Genomic DNA, 21,302 nt, shown 5'->3' with positions numbered 1-21,302 from the left:
TACACAAGCAATGAACAATCAGAACAAGAAATCAAGAAAAAAAATCCATTTATAATAGCAACTAAAAAAATCAAATATCTAGGATGGCAGCCATCGAGGCAGTGACTGTTACTGAGGGAGCAAGGTAGGCCTCCAGGCACCTGCACAATTTCCCGGCCCCTGAGCCCAAGAGCTAATCCCTCCAGGCCGGACATGCACAGGAGGGCACCGGGAGGAGCAGCAGCTCGCTGGAGAAATGAAAGCTACTGGTTGACCAAAATCTATAGGCTTCACAGTTTGGAATCATCCCAAAATAAGGCACAATGTCAACAGCAGGTGTTGCTGCTCAGGAGATCAGAGTCCTATTAAAAGCTGGATTTCTCCATAATGGCCAAGCCATAGGAAATATGAAGACCTGCTGGTGCAGTCGCAATGAGTTTGGAAATAACTTTTTCAATATTGACCCAATATCCATGGCCTACAAGCTGAATTCCTCTGCTGAGGCACAGCTAACATCTCTTGGGCATACGTCAAAATCTGCTCCAATGCGTGGTCACTACTTTACAGAAAATGGTTCACTGCAGAAATCCAGCTTGCCCCCTCTTATTATTCCCCCAAGTGAAAACTTGGGACAAAATGAAAAGGATCAAGTTGCATATGGTTTTAAGAAACTTTCAGTAAATGGGGCGAAGCTTCCGTGGGTGTGGACAGATCAATTATGTGTATTTTGATACCCCAGCTGTTTCTGCAGCAGAAGATCTCAATCATGCATGCAACCAAGATGGATGTGTCCAAACTTCAAATCCTCCTCCACCTCAATCCCACCAAAGATTAAGATCTCATTCAGGACCAGCTGGATCTTTTAACAAGCTGTGAGGACTCAGGGCCCAGGGCCCCATCCCCTCCTCCATTACTGAGATACAGGCAGCCACCTCCATGACCAGGCAACAGGCTCCTCCCTCCCAGGGGGGGAGCATTGAAACTTCCCTCCCCCAATCACTGTTAATATCTAAACCTCGCAAGCTCTTGCTGTAACCAAATCTCACAAGAAACTCCATTGTCACAAACCTTTATAAGCACATCCACCGCCCACCCCTACCCCCTCTAGCCAGTACTCTCTCCCTCTCCCCCCCCCCCTCTCTCTCACACACACATACCCTCCCTCTCTCTCTCCCTCCCTCCTTCCCCCTCCCTCTCTCTTTCTCCGGAATGGCGGAACACTGACTTCACTCTCCCCACCCGCAGCCATGGGAAAGAATTGTCTCCTGTTTTGTAAATCCCTGACTTTGGGGCTAATCTGAGTTGTAACATAAGCCCGCCATAAGGATATCCAGCTATTTACACAGAGCTTCTCCAAATTCTGATGAAGATGAACCTGAGGTTCTCCCCTGGGTTCCCATTCCTCCTAGGCCAGTAAAGCCAGGTTATAGAAGGTGGTCAGCAGAAGTGACTTTTATCATCTACAGTGATGACGACTGGCCTCCCAAAGTACCACCAAGAGACTCTTTATAACGGAGTAACTCCCACACACCGAGTCCTAAAAGCCTTCCATCTCACCTCAGTGTGGTCATGCCCCCTACTCAGAGCTTTGCCTCTGACCCCAAGTATGTCAGTACCAAAGCCCTGCAAAGACAGAACAGTGAAGGATCTGCCAGTCAGGTTCTCTGCATTCTGCCCATTATTGAAAATGGAAAGAAAGTTAGTTCAACACATTATTACCGAGTACCTGAGAGACCACCATACCTGGACAAATATGAAAAGCTTTTTAGGGAAGCAGAAGAAACCAACACAAGCACCCAAATCCAGCTATTATCTGTGAACTGCAGTATAGTTTCAGCCCCAGAAGAACTAGACTCCAAAATAAAAATGGACATAGGAAGCCATGTGAAGCATAATCATTTATCTTATATGGTGTCTCCTTAGACTTTGCGGTCATAATTCAGCAGAGGTTACATAGGAGGGAATGGTTCTCAAGCAGTTTTCAATTTGATTGAGATTCACAGAAAAATCTTTTAGATTGCAAAATACCTAGTTGAACTCTCTGTATCTTAGAGAGGGAGGTTCAGAGCAGCTGTGTGGTTCTATTCTGCTGAGAAGCCCCGATTTTGTTAGCATTGCAGAAAAGTCCATTCAAGTCTATAATTTAAAGATGTGATATGGGTAGGGTGGATGGAGAGGCATTTATATATGCTTACATCATTAAAGATATATAAATTTGAGATATAACCATTGACCATAGTTGCTGGTTATCCAATTAGATACTATCTTAGAGTATTAGATATTCAGAATAAGAAAAACTCAAGTTGGAGAAAAGGACTCTTGATAAGACTGAAAGTTGAGCAAATGGGAGAAATTCAGTGTTTGTTTAGATCAGAATCATTAAAAATTATTTTCATTTAGTAAGTTTGAAGATTTCTGGCTTTTAGGCCTGTTATATTTTCATTTCTTTTACTTTTGTAAATGTCTTTTCCATTGATGGCTGGGTATGCATTCTTTACCATGTCTGTACCTACCTAGTTTAAAAACCATCCTGAAGTCTGACACATCCAGGGTTTGTTTTTTATTTTGGTGAGGGCAGGGGCTAGCAGTTTATTTGACAACAATATTTTCACCTGTACATGTCTCACATTCTGAAAAAAGAAATGATAGAATCAGTAGATAATTATTCCTTAACAATTCCTGCTTTATCCCACCCACTAAAATGGCCCACTGTTGTGTGTACCTCACAGAGACAGTGGGGCCTGCTAGACTCACGGTGGAAAGCACGCTAGTTGCCAGAGTTCAGGACGACAGTTTTAAGCAATAAGGAAACAGTTAGCTACGTGATTGAGAGTTTTTGTATGGGATGTGTGTTGTGTTTTTTTTTTTGTTTTGTTTTTATACTCCATCAATAAACAAATACTACACAAGTTGGCCTTGTGTTATTGATTCCTATTCAGTACTTCCTGTGGATTCTTTGCTTTTTAAGTAAAACACTTCTGGCCAATAGCAGGTATGTCTTAATTCTAGAGGCCACATTAGAATCTTTCTGATTTTAAAACTCTCACTGAAATTGGCTGCTCCACTGCTTCAGTTTGATCCAGTGAGACCCACAGCTTGTGTGCATATTTTCACATGCTTTAATGTATTTATCTTGTACAGACAAGCCCAAAAGAGAAGATGCTCACTAATAAAGTTACTTTACCACAATGTTCTCTTAACAGGTAAACAGGCTATTTACAGTTTAAACTGCTGAATTATATTATTTGAGCTATTTAAAGCTTATTATATTTTAGTATGAATGAAATGAAGGTTAAAATGTGCTTTAGAAAAATGCAGTGATTTATATTACAGTATTATATTACAGTATTGGACAAAAGATTTTATTCATTTTGCTGCATTATTTTGAATATTGTCTTTTCATTTTAATAAAGTTAGAATACTTATTTTTTTAAAAAAAGAATCAAATATCTAGGAATAAACTAAACCAAGATGTAAAGGACCTGTATTCAGAAAACAATAAAACACTGCCAAAAGAAATTAAAGAAGACCTAAACAAATGGAAGGACATTCTGTATTCATGGATTGGAAGGCTAAGTGTCATTAAGATGTCAGTTCTACCCAAATTGATCTACAGATTCATTGCAATACCAATCAGAATTCCAACACCCTACTTTGCAGAAAAGCTAATTATCAAATTTATTTGGAAAGGTAATGGGTCTTGAATAGCCGAAAACACCTTGAAAAAGAAGAATGTAGTTGGAGGACTCACACTTTCTGGCTTTAAAACATATTATAAAGCTACAGTGGTCAAAACAGCAAGGTTCTGGCATAAAAACACACATATTAATAAATAGAATCAAATTGAGAGTTCAGAAATAGACTCTCAGATCTATGGTCAATTGATTTTGACTGTTCTGTCAACAGGGACAGAATAGTCTCAACAAATAGTGCTGGCAGAACTGTATATCCATATCCAGAAGAATGAAAGAGGACCCCTATCCCACACCCTATAAAAAAATTAGCTCAAAATGGATCAAAGACCTAAATATAAGAGTCAGGACCATAAAACTCCTAAAAGAAAATGTAGGGAAGCATTTTCAAGATCTAGTGATAGCAAACATTGAGGACTGACAATTTGGTATGCCAGGCCCTCAGTTTTGGAGCTTGCCCTTATGAGGCTTTTTGCTGCAAAGGAAAAGCTAAGCCTACTTATAATTGTGCCTAAGAGTCTCCCCCAAGTACCTCTTTGTTGCTCAGATGTGGCCTCTCTCTCTAGCTAAGCCAATTTGGCAGGTGATCTCACTGCCCTCCCCTCTACATGGGACCTGATTCCCAGGGGTGTAAATCTCCCTGACAACACAGGATATGACTCCTGGGGATGAATCTGGACCCGGCATTGTGGGATTGAGAACATCTTCTTGACCAGAATGGGGAGGTGAAATGAACAAAGTAAAGTTTCAGTGGCTGCGAGATTTCAAATGGAGTTGAGATTGAGAAGTCACTCTGGAGGGCATTCATATACACTATATAGATATCCCTTTTTAGGTTGTAGTGTATTGAAATAGCTAGAAGTAAATAACTGAAGCTATCTAACTGCAACCCAGTAGCCTTGATCCTTGAAGATGACTGTATAACTATGTAGCTTACATGGGGTGATGGTATGATTGTGAAAACCTCATGGCTCACACTCCCTTTAGCTGGTGTGTGGATGCATGAGTAGAAAAATGGGGACAAAAACTAAATGGAAAATAGAGTGGGATTGGGGGATGAAATGATTTGGGTGTTCTTTTTTATTTTTTTGTTTTATTCTCCTTTTCATTCTTTTTGGGGTAAAGAAAATATTCAAAAATTGATTGGTGATAAATGCACGACTATATGATGGTGCTGTGAACAGTTGATTGTACACCATGGATGACTGTATGGTATGTGAATCTATCCCAATAAAACTGAGTTTAAAAAAAGATCTAGTGATAGGTGTTGTGCTTTCTTAGACCTTACACCCAAAGCACAAGTAATAAAAGAAAAAAACAGATAAGTGGGACCTCCTCACAATTGACTGTTTCTGTGCTTCAAAGGATTCTGTCAAAAGGGTGAAAAGACAGTTGATTCAATGGGAGAAAATACTGGAAACCACATATCTGATCAGGGATTAATATCCAGAATATGTAAAGAAATCCTACAACTCAACAATAAAAAGACAAATAAACAATTTAAAAATGACCAAAAGACTTGAATGGATATTTATCCAAAGAGGATATACAAATGGCTAAAAAGCACATGAAAAGATGGTCAGCTTCACTAGCTATTTGGGAAATGCAAATCAAAACCACAATGAGATATCATTTCACACCTACTAGAATGGCCACTATTAAATAAACACGAAACTACAAGTGTTGGAGAGGACGTGGAAAAATAGGAACACTTATTCACTGCTGGTGGGAATGTAAAATATTACAGCTGCTGTGGAAGCTAGTTTGGCAGTTCCTCAGGAAGCTAAGTATAGAACTACCATAAGATCTGGCAATCCCACTACTAGGTATATACACTGAAGAACTGAAAGCAGGGATGCAAATGATATCTGCACACCTACCTATGTTCATAGCAGCACCATTCACAATTGCCAAAAGATGGAAACAACCCACGTGTCCATCAACCAATGAATGGATAAACAAAATATGGTACACATAATGGAATATTATTCAGTAGACAGAAGGAATGAAGTCCTAAAGTACACAACAACTTGGTTGAACCTTGAGGATATTATGTCAAGTGAAGTAAGTCAGACACAAAATGGCAAATATTGTATGATCTCAATAATAGCTAATTATAATATGTAAACTCACAGAGACAGAATCTAGAGTATAGGTTACCAGGAGATAGAATGAGGGTAGAGAAAAGGGAGTGGATGCTTAATGTGTGCAGAGTTTTTAACTAGGTTGATTTTAAATGTCTGAAAATGGATGGAAGTGATATAGTATATTATGGCGAGTGTAGTTGACAGCACCAAATAGTAGAATGGATAAACTGTTATACATTTATACAGTGAAATAGTATACAGAAATGAAAATGAACTAACTACAACTACATGCAAACAATATGGATGAATGTCACATACATAAAGTTGAGCAAAAGAAGCCAGGCACAAAACAGGGCAAACCATTTGATTACATTTATAGCAAGTTCAAATAAAGGCAAAACTCATCTATGGTATTAGGTACTAGTTTAGGTCTACCTCTGTCAGGGAGCTAATGATCAGGAGGTCTATCTGCTTAAGGCCCTACAATTATCTTTATATTAGACCATAATTATCTGTCCTCTAAATTTATTTGCCTGCTCCATATTTACTTTAATCTTTGTTTTTTTTCTCTGCATTTACTGTGATTTTCTAATGCTTTTCTTTGATGCCAGAAAATCAATGATCTAATCTATTCATTAGTTCAGTAATAGTATTATTTTGTTCCTCTATGTATTTCCTTAATTCTGCAATCGATTTTACTTCTTACTCTGTTGTTTTAGCATCATTATGTTGGTTTTTTAAATCTTTTAAATTTGTTTTTACTTTTTGTTATGGAACTTTTCAAACATACGCTTAATAAAGGGAATAGTATAATGAGCTCCTTTTATACTTCAGAAATTATCAATATATGTCAAATCTCATTCTACCATTGTCCCCATTTTCCCCTCAACTATCTGCAGCTTATTGTAAAGTCCAGACATAATATCATTTCATCCTTAAATACTTTAGTGTATGTGTGTGTGTATATATATATGTTTTAAAAAAAAAAAAGATGACTTCTTTTAAGACAGATGACACTAGGTCTAATATGCATGTGAAAAGCAAATGTTTCTGGTAGATAAAAGGAGACATTCTCTATCTTTATAGCATGTCAATTTCCATTGCTCAGAAGTCTAGTACTCTACAGGAACACAGGGAAACCCAGGGAGGATTGCCTTCCCACAACTATCACCTGGTGTTCTGGTTTGCTAGAGCTGCCATTATGCAAAACAACAGAAATGGATTGGCTTTTGTAAAGAGGGTTTATTAAGTTACAAATTTATAGTCCAAAGGCCATGAAAATGTCCAAATTAAGGCATTAACAAATTATGGCATCCAGAAAACCTTCATCTCCAAACATCTCTAAGTGTCAGCTCCTGAGTGTCTCTCCAAAAGTCTCTCTCAGCTGCTCTGAGCTCCTTCTTTTGCAGGCTCTTTTATAGGACTCCAGTGATTTAAATAAGACCCACCCAGAATGGGCGTGGTCCATATCTCCATGGAAATAATTTAATCAAAGGTCTCGCCCGCAATTGATTGAGTAATATCTCCATGGAAACACTCAATCAAAAAATTAGTGTCTGCCCTCACAAGATTGCATTAAAGAATATGGCTTTGTAGGGGACATAATATATCCAAACTGGCACACCTGGGTAGCCAGTTGACATTTATAAAACACTCCACCCAAAGGCAGCAGATGATACATTCCTTTCAAATGCACATGAGCAGTTACAAAAAAATGCAAAGTACTCAACAGTCAGGGAAAGTAGATAAGGGTTGCCTGGGGAGGAGTAAGGGGAAGGAGGAAGGGTTTACAAAGGGGCACAAGCAAATTTGGAGGGTGATGTATATATTATCTTGATTGTTGTGGAGACGCAGGACCTGGGCTCCCTCTCCATATTGAGAGTAAGTTACTGCATGTAGCTGCCTTCATGATTAGGACAGATGTTAAAGGTCATCAGACCTGCTTAAGGAAGAGAGTATGTACAGATGGTATCACAAACCACTTATCTTGTAAAGCATTGTAACTCCCCTCCCCTGATCACTGTTGATAACAAATCTCCATACCTGTGTGTCATGAGACTCTATCAAAATTCTGTTCTCATACCCTATGGAATGTTTTTGTCCTAAATCCTTATAAGCTGCCCCTTTGCACCCTCATCTTTGTAAAGTGCTGACTTCCATTTTCCAACTGGCCTCCACCAGGAAGAATCTTCTCCTGTTCATGAGTTCTAATAAATCCACGTCTGACTCTGTGCCTAGCATGTTCTTTGGTCTTGGGGCTGCACCCACCTGAGCGCTTCAAGAGCTGGGCAGAACAATTGATGAGCCAGCCAGGAGACCAAAGAGCTGCTGGCTGTACTGGGCATGAGTCCCAGGAAGGGAAAAACCATGGGGAAATCCCAAATTGGCCCATATCATCCATGTTGGGAGGGACAGCTGCCCTCTTGGACAAATGGAGACTACCACAAGAGTATGAGGACACCCTGAAAACTCCAGCACAGTTGCTAACTGTTTTGCAACAGATAGCAGGACAACTAAATTTTAGCAAAAAGAATGCCAAGTAGTGGCAGCCATAGCCTGGCACCTTTTAAGAGTCTTATATATGACCACAGAGGCAGAACAGGCAGCAAAAGTAACAGCCCACCATCTGGACACATGACTCGCTCAAGAGTACATGCAAAATGTCTTAACTGAGCTCTTGTGTTGTGTGGGTAACTGGTTAGAAACATTAGCATGCAGATATGCCCAAATCAAAGGCTGTAAGTTGCCTTGGGCTCAAGTCCAGAGGATTTTAACTACTCTGGGATGAGACCCCCAAAGCATGGGACCCCAAAGACTACTCAGAAGAGGAAGGGAAGGAGGAATGGGAGGTGTAGGAGGATGAAGAACCCCAACAGATGCACCCCATAATACAACAGAAATAGAAGGCATCACAAGATCAACCCCTTGGGGTTCAGCAATTCCAAACTCCTGAACAGAAATTACACATTACTATGAGAGATTATACCACTGCTGAATTGCATGATTTAGGGCAGTGGTATAGATAAAAAAAAACTATGGAGTCTCTACCCAATTGGCTTCTGAGATTATAGAACATTGGAGCGGAGGGGGAGTGCTTCCTAGAGTGGAGATGAGCAAATTGGTATCTATTACAACCTACCCTTCACTACAACAATGCTTGTATGTTATCTTAGCTGATGCGAAAACCACCTCTTTATTGGTATGGATGGATGGATGTAAGGCTGCATGGCATAATGAAGGGGATATGCTGCACAATACCCCCTATTGGCAAAATATGGAGGAGCTACAAGATGTTTTAAGGGGGCTGGGGATGAAACATGCCATTTATGCCACAGCTTTCTTAGGCCCTGACACTGAAACTTTTACCACAGGAATGAAAGACACGGTATTGCATACTGCCCCCAACCATTACTGTTGGCCTCTTCTGTCTATCCTAAGTCTGCTAGGAGGACAGCCCATTTCCCTTGCCACTCAGGCTACAGCTGACCTTGGAGAGTTGGAGAGTATGTGGAAAAAGGGGATGGGAGTAAGACAACATGAAAGGCTCCCCATGAGCATGATGACCCTAATCAGGTATGCCGCAAGCAGATGGGGGCAGATCTCATTGCTGCAGCTACAGAGATAGAGGCTATAGACAACCTAATGCACTCCTGGAAAACTATGGAACAAACTGTCTAAGGACAAAGACTAAAGTGAGCTCCCAAGTCTCTGAGGGAGAAAGGAAATCAGGAAAGAAACCACCATTCAGAGCCTGAGCCTGGGAGAACTCCACTCCCCAAGAAGAGATGTGGCAAGCCCCTTTCCCTCTTCCACAGGGGGGAGGTAGGGATCCCTGGGTGTGAACAATGGAGACCACACATAGAATTAACTATTTATTGGTCCCACACTAACCAGCAGCAAGTTTTAGCACTAGTAGAGACAGGAGTCGAATGTACCTTAATCTATAGAAATGTAGTCTGATTCCACAGGCCAGTACTGGCTATAGACGACTATGGTGGGGGGAGGGGGTGGTGATACAGGCAAAGTGGCACAGTCTAACTTTACAAATCGGGAAACTGCTCTCCCAAGTATGTACAGTATATATTTCCCCTATACAGAATACATTTTAGGAACTGATAACAATACCCACCCACAGCCCTTTCAAAAGTCCTGTATGGCCAGTATGATAGCCTGATGGAACATGGCATATGACAGATAATTGTGAGTTAAACAAAGTAACACCACTGTTGTATGCCACCATCCTGAATATCACTGGTTTATTATAAGAGATTAGTACCCAATTGTGTGAATATCATTTTGCATTGGACCTTGCTAATGCTTTCTTTAGTATCTCCTAGAAAAATTAAGCCAGCCTGCATTTGCATTCTCTTGGGGAGGCCAACAATGGACTTTTACCTTGCTTCCCCAAGGCCATGTACATTGCTCAGCCATCTGCCTCGGTCTTGTGGCAAAGGATTTGGCTAAGTGGAAAAGTCCCACAAAGGTAACTCTATTTCACCATATTGATGATGTCATGTTAACCAGTGTGCCAGTTTGAATGTATTATGTCCCCCAAAATGCCATTATCTTTGATGCAATCTTGTGTGGGCAGACATATTAGTGTTGATTACATTGTGATTCTTTGATTGTTTCCATGGAGATTGCGATCCACACAACTGTAGGTGATAACCCTGATTAGATAATTTCCATGGAGGTGTGGCCCTGCCCATTCAGCATGGGCCTTGATTAGTTTATTAGAGCACCATATAAGCTTAGACAGAAGGAGCAAGCTTGCTACAGCCAAGAGGGAGACTTTGAAGAACGCATAGGATCTGAGAGAGGAGCAGCATCTTATAGAGCAACATTTTGGAGATGGCCTTTGAAAGCAGACTTTTGCTCTGGAGAAGCTAAGAGAGGACAAATGTCCCAAGAGCAGCTAAGAGTGACATTTTTGAGGAACTGCAGCCTAGAGAGGAACGTCCTGGGAGAAAGCCATTTTGAAACCAGAACTCTGGAGCAGCCACGTGCCTTCCCAGCTAACAGAGGTTTTCCGGACGCCACTGGCCATCCTCCAGTGAAGGTACCTGACTGTTGATGACTTACCTTGGACACTGTATGGCCTAAAGACTGTAACTTTGTAACCAAACAAACCCCCTTTATAAAAGCCAATCCATTTCTGGTGTTTTGCGAAAAGGCAACATTAGCAAACAGGAACAGATTTTGGTACCAGAGAAGTGGGGTGCTGGTGCTGCTGAGCTTGCAAATACCAAACATGTTGGAACAGCTTTTTAAATGAATAAGGGGAAGATTCTGGAGGAATTGTGGGAGGTTTGATAAGAAAGGCCTAGACTGCTTTGAAGAGACTGTTTGTGGAAATATGGACTGTAAAGATACTTCTGATGAGGACTTGAGCAGAAATGATGAACGTGTCATTGCCAACTGGAAGAAAAGGGATCTTTGTTTTAAAGTAGCAGAGAATTTGGCAAAAGTGTGTCCTGGTATCTGGTGGAAGACAGAATTTGAAGGCAACGAGCTGGAATACTTAGCTCAAGATCTCTCCAAGCTAAATATAGCAAATGCAGTGTGGGCTTCTTACAGTAAAGTGCCACAGGACAGAGATAAGCTGAGAAATGAACTCTTGGGTATGAAGAAACCATGAACTGATGATTTGCAAAATTCTGGGCTTACAAAAAGTGTGGCCCCAGAAGCTACAGCCCCACATGAGGATTTAACCAAACATGGAACCCAACAACCTTTTTAGTACAAGCCAGGATTGGAGATGGAGTTATCCAGAAAGGATTTGTGGAAAGCCCTATTGTCTGACGGCTTTGACCCCTTTGTGCTTCATGTGAAGCCAACAGAATTTTTGCAAGATCTTTATAAACAGAGCCGCTGCCGGTCTGGACTGGTGGAGACAGACAAGGAACAAATTGAAGGAAAAATTTCTTCAAAGACAGACCAATGGAAGTTGAGGTCTGGAGTCAAGGAATCTCAGGTGAAGTAGGCAGAGCAACCCATGAACTGGGAAAGGGTGAGTTTGACCGGGAGGCAGATGGCGGGCTTTCTGCCTCGACGTTCAGGAAGAATGCTGCCACCACAGGCCTCAGAGAGGGTGGAGCACATTCCCTGGGGATTGGGGAGAGCCTGGCTGCCACCCCACTGTTTGGAGAGGGTAGATCCTTTGCCCTGGAATGAAAGAGTCCAGATGGCACCCTGATGTTTGCGGAGGGTAGGGCCAAAAAGAAGGTGGTCTCCCGAGTGTGTAGATATGCTGGAGCACTCATCCCAGTGTTTGGAGAGAAAAGGGCTGCCACAAAGGCCCTGAGGAAGGATTAAGCTGCTCTCTCAAGCCCCAAGGATAAAACATCATTCTCTAAATGACTCTCAGATTTTGAAATCTAATGGAGTTTGCCCTGTGGGTTTTAGGAACTGTTTCGGTCCTATAAACCCTGTTTTCCTTTCAGTTCCTCCTTATGACAATGGGAATGTTTATGCTATGACTGTCCCTCCTTTGTATATTGGCAGTACATAACTTGTTCTAAGTTTCACAGGTCCAGAGCTAGAGCGGAATTATGCCTTAGGACATTGAAAAGTGCTCAGGGCATATGTACAGGTGAGGTTGGGTCACCACCACGTAAGAGAAAATCACACAATGGAGCCTGATATCAGCTGGTTCTAATTATAGAGACTGGACGTTCACAAATTCTTAGGGTTCAAGGGAGAACATATAAAAGACGCAGCCCCTTAAATAAGCATCCCCTTATTTCAGAACAGACTGAAACTGTTTTACCCTCTCCCAAGCAGAAACAGGGCCACACTAGAGAGAAATGACTTTGTTCCTTCTCACCAGCATGCAGCAATGACAGGGCACAGGTGTGAGGCAGAACCAGAAAGCAAGGAGCCGTGAGCAATGTTCCCGTCATGGGGGGAGCTGATGGGAGCCCAGGTTCCTGACTGCCCTTTCTCTGTTAAGTGTGAAACACAAGAAGACATCACTATAACACGGATTTTAGGAACACTCAGGGTAAATCTGAGTGGCTGCAGAACCTGGGACCAGCGTTGAACTGTGTTGATGCAATGAAACCACAAGATGGCGCTATTGGCTAGAAGAACATAAAGTGGATTTTATTTCAGCCCCACTTTATGCAACAATCCTCAGCAAGGTGTAATTCAAATGATAGGACTGAAAAAACCAAAACTGCTAGACTGCTTTTCATCAACCCTTGAGATTGGGAACAACCTAGCAGTTGGTCTGAGGGATCCCTGCAGCTGTTGACCAGCTCACTCTTCGTTTGCATGCAAAAGGGTCCCTGGGGGAATCATGTGGCCACTGCTTTATTGTAAATTGAATCCTTTCCTACAAGTACTTTTAAAAATTCTTTTGTGAAGTGGAAAAGCTGTTTGCATTTTCTATTTTTAAAATCTTTTTTAAAGTTATTATGTATTGCATGCTTATCCTGTGAATGGAAATGTTATGTGCTTTTCACTCATTATTTCATTTAATCCACACAATAGCCCTGTAACCTTATTATTATTCCCATTTTACAGGAGGGAAAACTGAGGACTAGAGGGATTAAAGAAGTTTGACCAAATGATGAAGCCAGGACTTGATCTGTTTGATCTGCCCCCAAAGCCTATGACCTTAACCACTGTGTTATATAAGCGCCCAATCAATATTTAATCATAAAAGCACATGTCCACTGAGTGGCCTTTCTTAGGTATTGCATGACATGCAATAAAACATCTCACATGATACAGTATGGGAGGGGAAAAATGGGTATTATAGGTGGCCAAAACAGGGGCATCTACCTCATTCTTGAGCCACAAAAATTTCCTGGAACATCTTCAACTCTTTCCCTCCTTCTTTCAAGTACGTCATTAAAACATGAAATGCCTCAGCTGTCTCTACCTGCTGAAAACTCAGCCTTCTCGCAACGGCCTAAGGCAGTCCCTGGATACAGGGATTAAACTCTCTCTGTTCACTGCTTCCTTCCCAGTCGTGCCCTCTACCCACCAACCCCCCAAACAAATTTATTTTTTCTCAATAAACTAATCTACAAAAAGGAAAGCAAGGGCCCACCCCAATAAAGATGGTGGAGTGAGACGCTTCAGGGTCCTTCAACCCCACAGAAACTTTGAACAACCAGCAAGAACTGGCAGAAACATCTTTCTCCGAATCCAGAGAACAGATAAAGGACTGCAGTAATAGGACGAGCAGGGAATCAAAAACAAACAAACAAACAAACAAACAAACAAACAAAAATCTACTTGAAAGCCATAGGATCGCGCATTGCCCTGGCTGGCCCCTCCCCCACCCCTCACCTGCTCAGCGCAGAGCCGCTCGCTCCAGATGCAGGTCCCAGATCCTGGTTCTGCAGGGAAAGGAGTAACCCTCATGCACACACTGGGAGCAGCTATCTCTGGCTCAGTCAGTCTGGTGGTGGCCTGAGGGCTTTGCTGTCCCAGAACTTGCCCTGTGTAGAAGGCGGCCAGCTCACAGACCTCTTCTACAGAGCGCTGTGGGAGCATCAAGTCGTGCTGTCTGGGCAAGGGATTACTGGTTGGAGACAACACAGTGCAGTGTCTGGAATCCTGAGGAAACCGTCTCCTAGGGAAGAGGAGGCACTCAGATCCATGTAAACAGCCGAATTCTGAAGCCCACCGCGCATGCCCAAGACAAGACACGTGCTAACAGGATCAGGGAGGCCCCTACGCTTTGGTCTAGAGCTATTCTCTAAGCTCAATGGATAAACCCTGAAGGGGAGCACTACCACAGGTCAATCTGCAAAGACTGGAAAAGGTGTTTTCTTTTTTCCATCTTCTTTCTTTCTTTATAGAAAAAATTCCAGCTAATAAATGTAGAAGGAATGATAGAATTAGAAAATCTCCATTTTTCAGTCCCTAAGGAAATAATTGATTCAGGCAGCACAGTCAGCAGATGAAACTATTATGTGCAAGGTTGAAGAGAAAAGGTTGAAGGGGACATTTACAATGGAAGGGTCTAGCCAACATCACTGACTCCATCCATCTTGCTTTCTGGGACAAAAGATCCACTATGTGCCTTTCAAAGTAATGCCACACAAAGTGCCCAGAGTCTCCTATGAAGAACTCTCACCCAAACATCTGAACCCATATCAAATAAGCTTCTAGATCTAGCTTCCACTCTAAGGGAAATGTAAGGTTTATGGGGACAAATTAAGTGACTCCACAGGAAAGCAAATATGCAAAATCAAAATGGCTGCTATTCTGCAGGACAATGGACTCAGTTTCCTCACCAAGAGGGGAGGAGTCTGCTCTGAAATAGAAGGGGCTTAACATCAGAACCAAATGCAAAATGTAGCCCCCGAATCAAAGAAACCAACAGCAGAAAGAGAGAGAGAAAGTGTGAGACTTTTTAAGACAACTGGGGGATTTTTACATGGACTGAATATTTGATAATACAAAGGATTACCACTGATTTTTTCAGAGGTGATAGTGGCTTTGTAATTATGTATGAATATGTCCCTTTCAGAGATGATTACTGAAGTTTGTAAAGATGAAATGACATTATTTACCTTAAAATCTCAGCAGAAAGGAAGAAAGATGGAAAATGGGATAGAAGAGTCAAATGTAGCATGATTTTCTTAACTGTTTAATCTTGGTGATAGGTATGTTCATTTTACTATTCTCTCTGTGTATTTTTTATTTATTCATAACAAAAAATTTTAATAATCAAAACATAAAAAGACATGCCTACTTCAGTGATATTAAGTGGAACAAAAGATTCAGAAGATTGGTGAGATTATTTTCAGCTTGGCTAGGACAAAGCCACAGCATATACAAGAGCCTCAGAAAATAAGACTGGTCCCCAGTGTTAAGGCAGGTCCCGTATTTCCCCGTTATCAAACAGCATTGCCTTCCGTTTACTCATCGCAGAAAGACAGATGGCGCCCTCAGCCTGAGTAGGATCAGATTCAGTGACTCCAAGCAGTCAAAAGGAATACACTACAAGACCAGCAACTTGCTAAGACATTCAGCTACAAACACTGATGTATAATTTCAGTGGATTCTGCCAGCTTTGAGCGTAGGTCAGGGACCCGTTCCAAACCAAATGTCCTTCCAGAACTCCCAGAAAGAAATGTTCATTGATTCAGCTGGCTCTAAAACATATGAAAAGATGCTCACCTTCGTTCATAAGAGAATGCAAATTTTAATATACTGAGTTTTCAGGTTGTGGAAAATCAGAACAATTGAGAACATACTCAATGAAGATGTAGGGAAATGGACATTCTCACACTGTATTGGTGGAAGTCGAAACTGGAACAACACCTATGGGAGACGATTGGCAATGTCTATCAACATTGGAAATGCATTTGACCTTAACCCAGGAATTCCTCTTTTATGAATTTATCCAAAGCACATTTTCTCCCACCTCATCACATTTTGTCTATCGTTATTCACCGCCACATTGTTTGCATTAGTAGATGATTTGAACAACTAAAAAACCTATCAGAAAGAGACTGCTAAATAAATTGTAGAATATCCACAAGCAATGAAATACTATATAACTTTTTTAGATGAAGAAATTGTTTCTGTAATTATACCAAAACAATTTCCAAGATGTATTAGGTAAAAAAAGGAAAAAAAAAAGTAAAAAGCCATACATATAGTATTCAATTATTTGTGTAGAAAAGGAAAAAAAGGAATACTTATGCTTGTGCATGCATAAAATATCTCTAGAAGGATGCCCAGCCTCAGGTAGCCAGGAGGGAGGGAGAATTTTCACTGTAAATCCTTTTATGTTTCTGACTTGTATATTCCGTAAATGTATGACCTGTTCAAAAAATAAACACAAAAATAATTTCCTAATAACGAAAAAAAGCAAAAACAAGGCAGTTGACTTTAAATTGATCTTGAAGTGAAGAATTATTTCTTTGAATTGGGGCTGGGCTGCAGCAGAGAGCTGGAAAATGTACCTGCTAGAACGTCAGTCACTGAGCAGCAAAAAGAACAAAACATAGTGAATGCTCCCTGTAGGGGCAAAATATAATCCATTTTGAATAAAATCAAAAGCAAGTCACTATAGCTGGTCAAACTTACATCACCTTCATCTCAAACTCAAGTTTAAATCTCCAGGTGAGACAGTTTCTGAAATCCTGAGGACAGGACTCTGGGAGCCGAACCTGCCCAAGCCCCAAGGCCTTGTGACCACGTGGTCAGCAGTGGCAAAGCCATCAAGAGACTGGGCTCTGTATTGCCACTCCCAGCAGGGGATTTCCAACTCCCCACTCATCAGCTGAGCCACTCTAGGGGAGTGACTTAGTGACTCAGGGCCCTTTTGCAGAGTAAATGCACAAAGAAAGAATGAATCACTGCAACAGTATGCAGTAGAATCAAGTTCATTTTTTCCAATATGTCAGTTCAAGTGAAGACAGGGTCTGTTTTCTTATCTGAAAAACAGGTAACAGTAAAAAAAAAAAAAATAGTAATCAAGAAAAAAAATAGTACCTACCAGGTAGGGCTGCTGTGAAGATAAATGAGTTCGTATGTGCCCATAGTAAGAGTTAAAATAAAGGTTAGCTATTATCAGGAAGGAAAAAAATTAGATGTGGATGTATTAAAGATCAGAATAATCTGTAGCATCTGTAGCTCAGCTGGATTGGCTATCAGTCATCATAAAGGCCAAGCGTGTGTATCTGCAGCCACACCATATGACCACGGAAGGATGGCAGAGGGAGGATTTGGGAACTGGGAGGGGCCCCATAGGTCATTGCAAGTCCCTGTGGTAGCTCTTTACTATATGCATTTCTCCACTCCTTTAGGGTTGTAGAGAGAACTGATCTCCCCTGCTCCTTGCTCTGATGTGAAGAAGTGATTGGATCCAACTAATGAAATGAGCAGAGGTGAGGCAGTGAAAAGTCTTCCAGCAATCTTTTCCTGTCATAAAAGCCACATGTTGAGATGGTGGTGCCACATGAGAGAAGCAAACAAGCAAACTGAGTCTTGGTCTCACTACTTGGAGAGCTGCCAAACCCAAAGCAGATTTTGCTTGGGCTTAAAATAAACTTTATGTATTAAGCTGCTGAAATTTTGGAGTTTGTTTATTACAGCAGCATAGCTTAGGCTAACCAGACTAATATGGTCCCCCACTTCCTAGTGGCTCTAAAAGTAGCATTTGCTTGGGTAGACATGATCTTTCAAAACATTGGATTCACAGTGCCATGAGGTTGCAAATAAAAGGTTGGGAAACATGGATTAGCTGCCTCCACATTTTAGAAATGACAAGAGAGACCCAGGGAAGTTAGGAACTTGTTCCCAGTCACACCTAAGCCCTTATAAGTAGCAAGTTATCAGGCTGAAAGTGGAGGGTGGGGGTAGAGAGCCCCACACCCTAGCTCAACCTGATCAGGACCAACCATCACTCAGGGCTTTCAGGATCCAAAAAAATTTCCTCCGTGCTCATGGGCAAAACTTAGGAAACTGATTGTTCTGGATGAGTTTGTCCCCATTTCAAATAGCTATGGGAGCCAGGCAGGGAAGAAATGAATAAACCAAGGCAGGCACGGGCCAGTTTGTTTCCACGTGATATTGCCAGATTTTCCACTTTTGCAGAGAAGCTTAAAACTGATGTATAGTGAAATCTCCCAAATTTTAAACATTGCAATCATTTGAAATGGAAACAAAAACGCGGCATCGATCAAACAAAATGTATCTGAGGGCTGCATTTGTGTGCAGCCTACCTAGTTACAACTGTGGCTCTCCTATTTCCTCAAACTGCAGGGCTATGGCCACGGCCTTTGGCCACAAAAGCATTTTCTTTCCTGCTAAGGCTTCCAGATTTAGCAAATGAAAATGCAGAATGCCTAGCTAAATTTGAACTTCAGATAAACAAGGAATAATTTTTTCATATCAGTCTCATGCAGTACTGTATTACTATAAGATTGCATGGGGCATAACTATACTATAAAAATATACATATACATACATACATATGCATACATACTTATACAAATATTGCATGAGACATACTAAAAAATTTGTTATTTCTCTGAAATTGAAGTTTAACTGGGTGTCCTGTACTTTTTCTGGCAACCCTTGGACTCCTGGCCAAGGGGGCTCATTAATGAGCTCTTCTTTCTTTGGCCTCAATTAGCCAGGAAATCTGAAAAACAAAGGTGTTTGGGGCCAACTAGGCTCAGAACTAGTCACCAAAGCTCCATACTGTGAATGACTGCCTGGGACCGTGCAGGAAGGAGTGACTTAAGCCCACCTAGAAAGAGAGGCTCTACTCCTTTGGGCAAGTGACGTGCTGGGCCACCGGAACTGGTTGTGTGGTCAGGTGCCTCTAGGCAAGCTGGTTTCCCTCCAGATGGTAAGCCTTCAGGGCCACAGCGGGAATGCATTTACTCTCAATCCATTCCATCCACTCGGGATGAAGCCCGCAGCAGTGCAGCAGTGCAACTTAGCGCGGTGATGTCTGCCGCGTGATGCTTGGAATCCCAGAGCGCAGGTTTACTCACCTCCACTGCCCTTGAACGCTCACCTTGCCTGTAGGTCCAGGTGGGGTTGGCGCTGTGGAGCTCTGCTGGGGTTGCTCCAGCGCCTCCTTGCCCCCTGACAGGGAAGCGAGCTCAGAAAGCACAATCCTCCCTGCGTTCTGTGGGTTTGACGGTCTGAAGTCAAGTCAGACAGGTGGAGCTGCGACGGGTGTTCCTGTGGATCAGGAAGCCAGGCAGAGATCCCAGATGCCAGCCTCTCCCTCCCTGCAGAAACAGTTGCAAAGACCACTCCCAGGATTGTGCAGGGTTGAACCTGCACAGCTCAATGTGGTCGAGGGCGAGTCCCCATCTTCACTCCCTTGTTCGGCTTGTTTCTCCTCCATCCTCACAGGAGCTTCCTGTAAGATCCTCCACATTTCAGAAGGCCCGCTGTACGGGTCTAAGTTTTAAAGATAATTCTCTGAATAATTTTTCGTGTAACTGATCATCATAGTTTAATGGTTACCTATTTTCTCACCTACAGCCCAAAGCATCCCTGCGCTATAGAAGGGCAAATGACTGTGCTCTGGACTAAAGCCCAGAGGGGGCGATTTACTTAATGTTACCAGCTGCTTCTGAACACTGGGGATACCTCTTCCAATGTCCCCAGAAGCCTTATTACAGTCAGCGATTTGGACCCTTTCACGTGAGCTTTTACCTGGGTGGGGAATTTAAAGATGAGTCATATATCCTCAAATACTATGACTACATCGATTTGTCTTTTCTGAATTGGGTTTCCTTCTCTGGACAGGAGTGAATTTCAGTCACTCTCAAAGCTGAATAGACAGAAGAAACACCTGGGGAGCCTGTTTGAGCTCCTGGGTTCCGGTGGGGTGAGGGGGCATGAATCCACCCCCAGAGGTTTCAATTCAGGTCTAGGAGGAGACCTGGGATCCAGATTAACAGACACCTCAGAGGATTCCAAAACCAACATTAAGAAACTCTGGATTAAATGATCTTCCTGATTTTCTATTACTCGTCTAGCAGATTTAATAAAGTGGTGATTTAAAATCATATTTCCTCCCTCATAGCTTTAGGGAATTCAAATTTGAGTCTAATCCAGAAGCCGTTTTACTCGAGATCCTGCTTCAGGAATCTCAGTGGACAAAATGCACAAATTGACCAGCAGGATCTGACACTGGGCTATCCAGTTACTTCGCCAATGGGCTGGGAATTCTTGGGACTTCCCCAGGCCCACTGGTGATGTGGGGCCAGGGTGTGGCTGCCGAGGAGCTGTCCTGAAGGAGAGATCCTTGCACTTGAGTGAAATAGAACATCGCCGCATACCTTTCTTGTTTGGCCAATGTATTAGTTATGACCAGTGAGCAGAAGGGGAAATGCTGATTTCACCCATTTTTCTCCTCTGACCTCCAGGGCGGCGCAGTCAGGAAGAACACTAATGTACACTGCATTCGCACTGCACGTGACTGCCCAGCTGATGCAAAGGGAGGACAAGGAGGTTCTGGTTACTCTAGTGCCCAGGATTCTGTAGCCATGCTCCCTCAGATTTCCAGGAGCTGCCATAAACAGCAAGCGCTGCAATTCCCACCTCTGATGGAAGTGTTTTCAGGCCCAGGAGAAAACCAGGTGGCTGGGCAAAGGCCCCAGGCTCAAAAAACTCTGTGATTTCCAAGCAGCTAGACTGGATCCAAACCCCCTGAGATTAAAACCCACAGTCACCACTACCAGGTAATTGACGTGGGCAAGTTACTTAACCTCTCTGCTTCCTCAACTACAAAATGGGAATAGTAATACTACTAACCTTATGGAGTTGTTGAGAGGATTAAAGTTAATAGATAACAGTCACTTAGAACAATAGCTAGCACATGGTGCTTTGGTTTCTCCTACATCTCACATACATAACCCAAAACCATTTTTGGAAAATGTGGGATCCTGCATAGAATTGGTTTTTAATAAATTACCTAGCATTTGGATTGAATTTAGATTATTAAATCTTACAAAATAATTAATAACATCTAGCAGCTACTTTAAATTGCTAATTTGAATAAATCAGTGTCGATTAACAAGATTTTCTCTATGTATAAACA

At 42.0% G+C, this 21,302-nt stretch overlaps 1 pseudogene; it reads left to right on the top strand.

Moving 5' to 3' along the window:
• Positions 1-660: 660 nt before the first annotated feature.
• Positions 661-1,902, top strand: LOC119545184 (annotated as a pseudogene).
• Positions 1,903-21,302: the final 19,400 nt, after the last annotated feature.

This window comes from Choloepus didactylus, chromosome 10 (genome assembly GCF_015220235.1).
Source record: "Choloepus didactylus isolate mChoDid1 chromosome 10, mChoDid1.pri, whole genome shotgun sequence".
In the NCBI taxonomy this organism is placed as follows: domain Eukaryota; kingdom Metazoa; phylum Chordata; class Mammalia; order Pilosa; family Megalonychidae; genus Choloepus; species Choloepus didactylus.
This window is presented reverse-complemented; position numbering and strand designations above follow the sequence as displayed.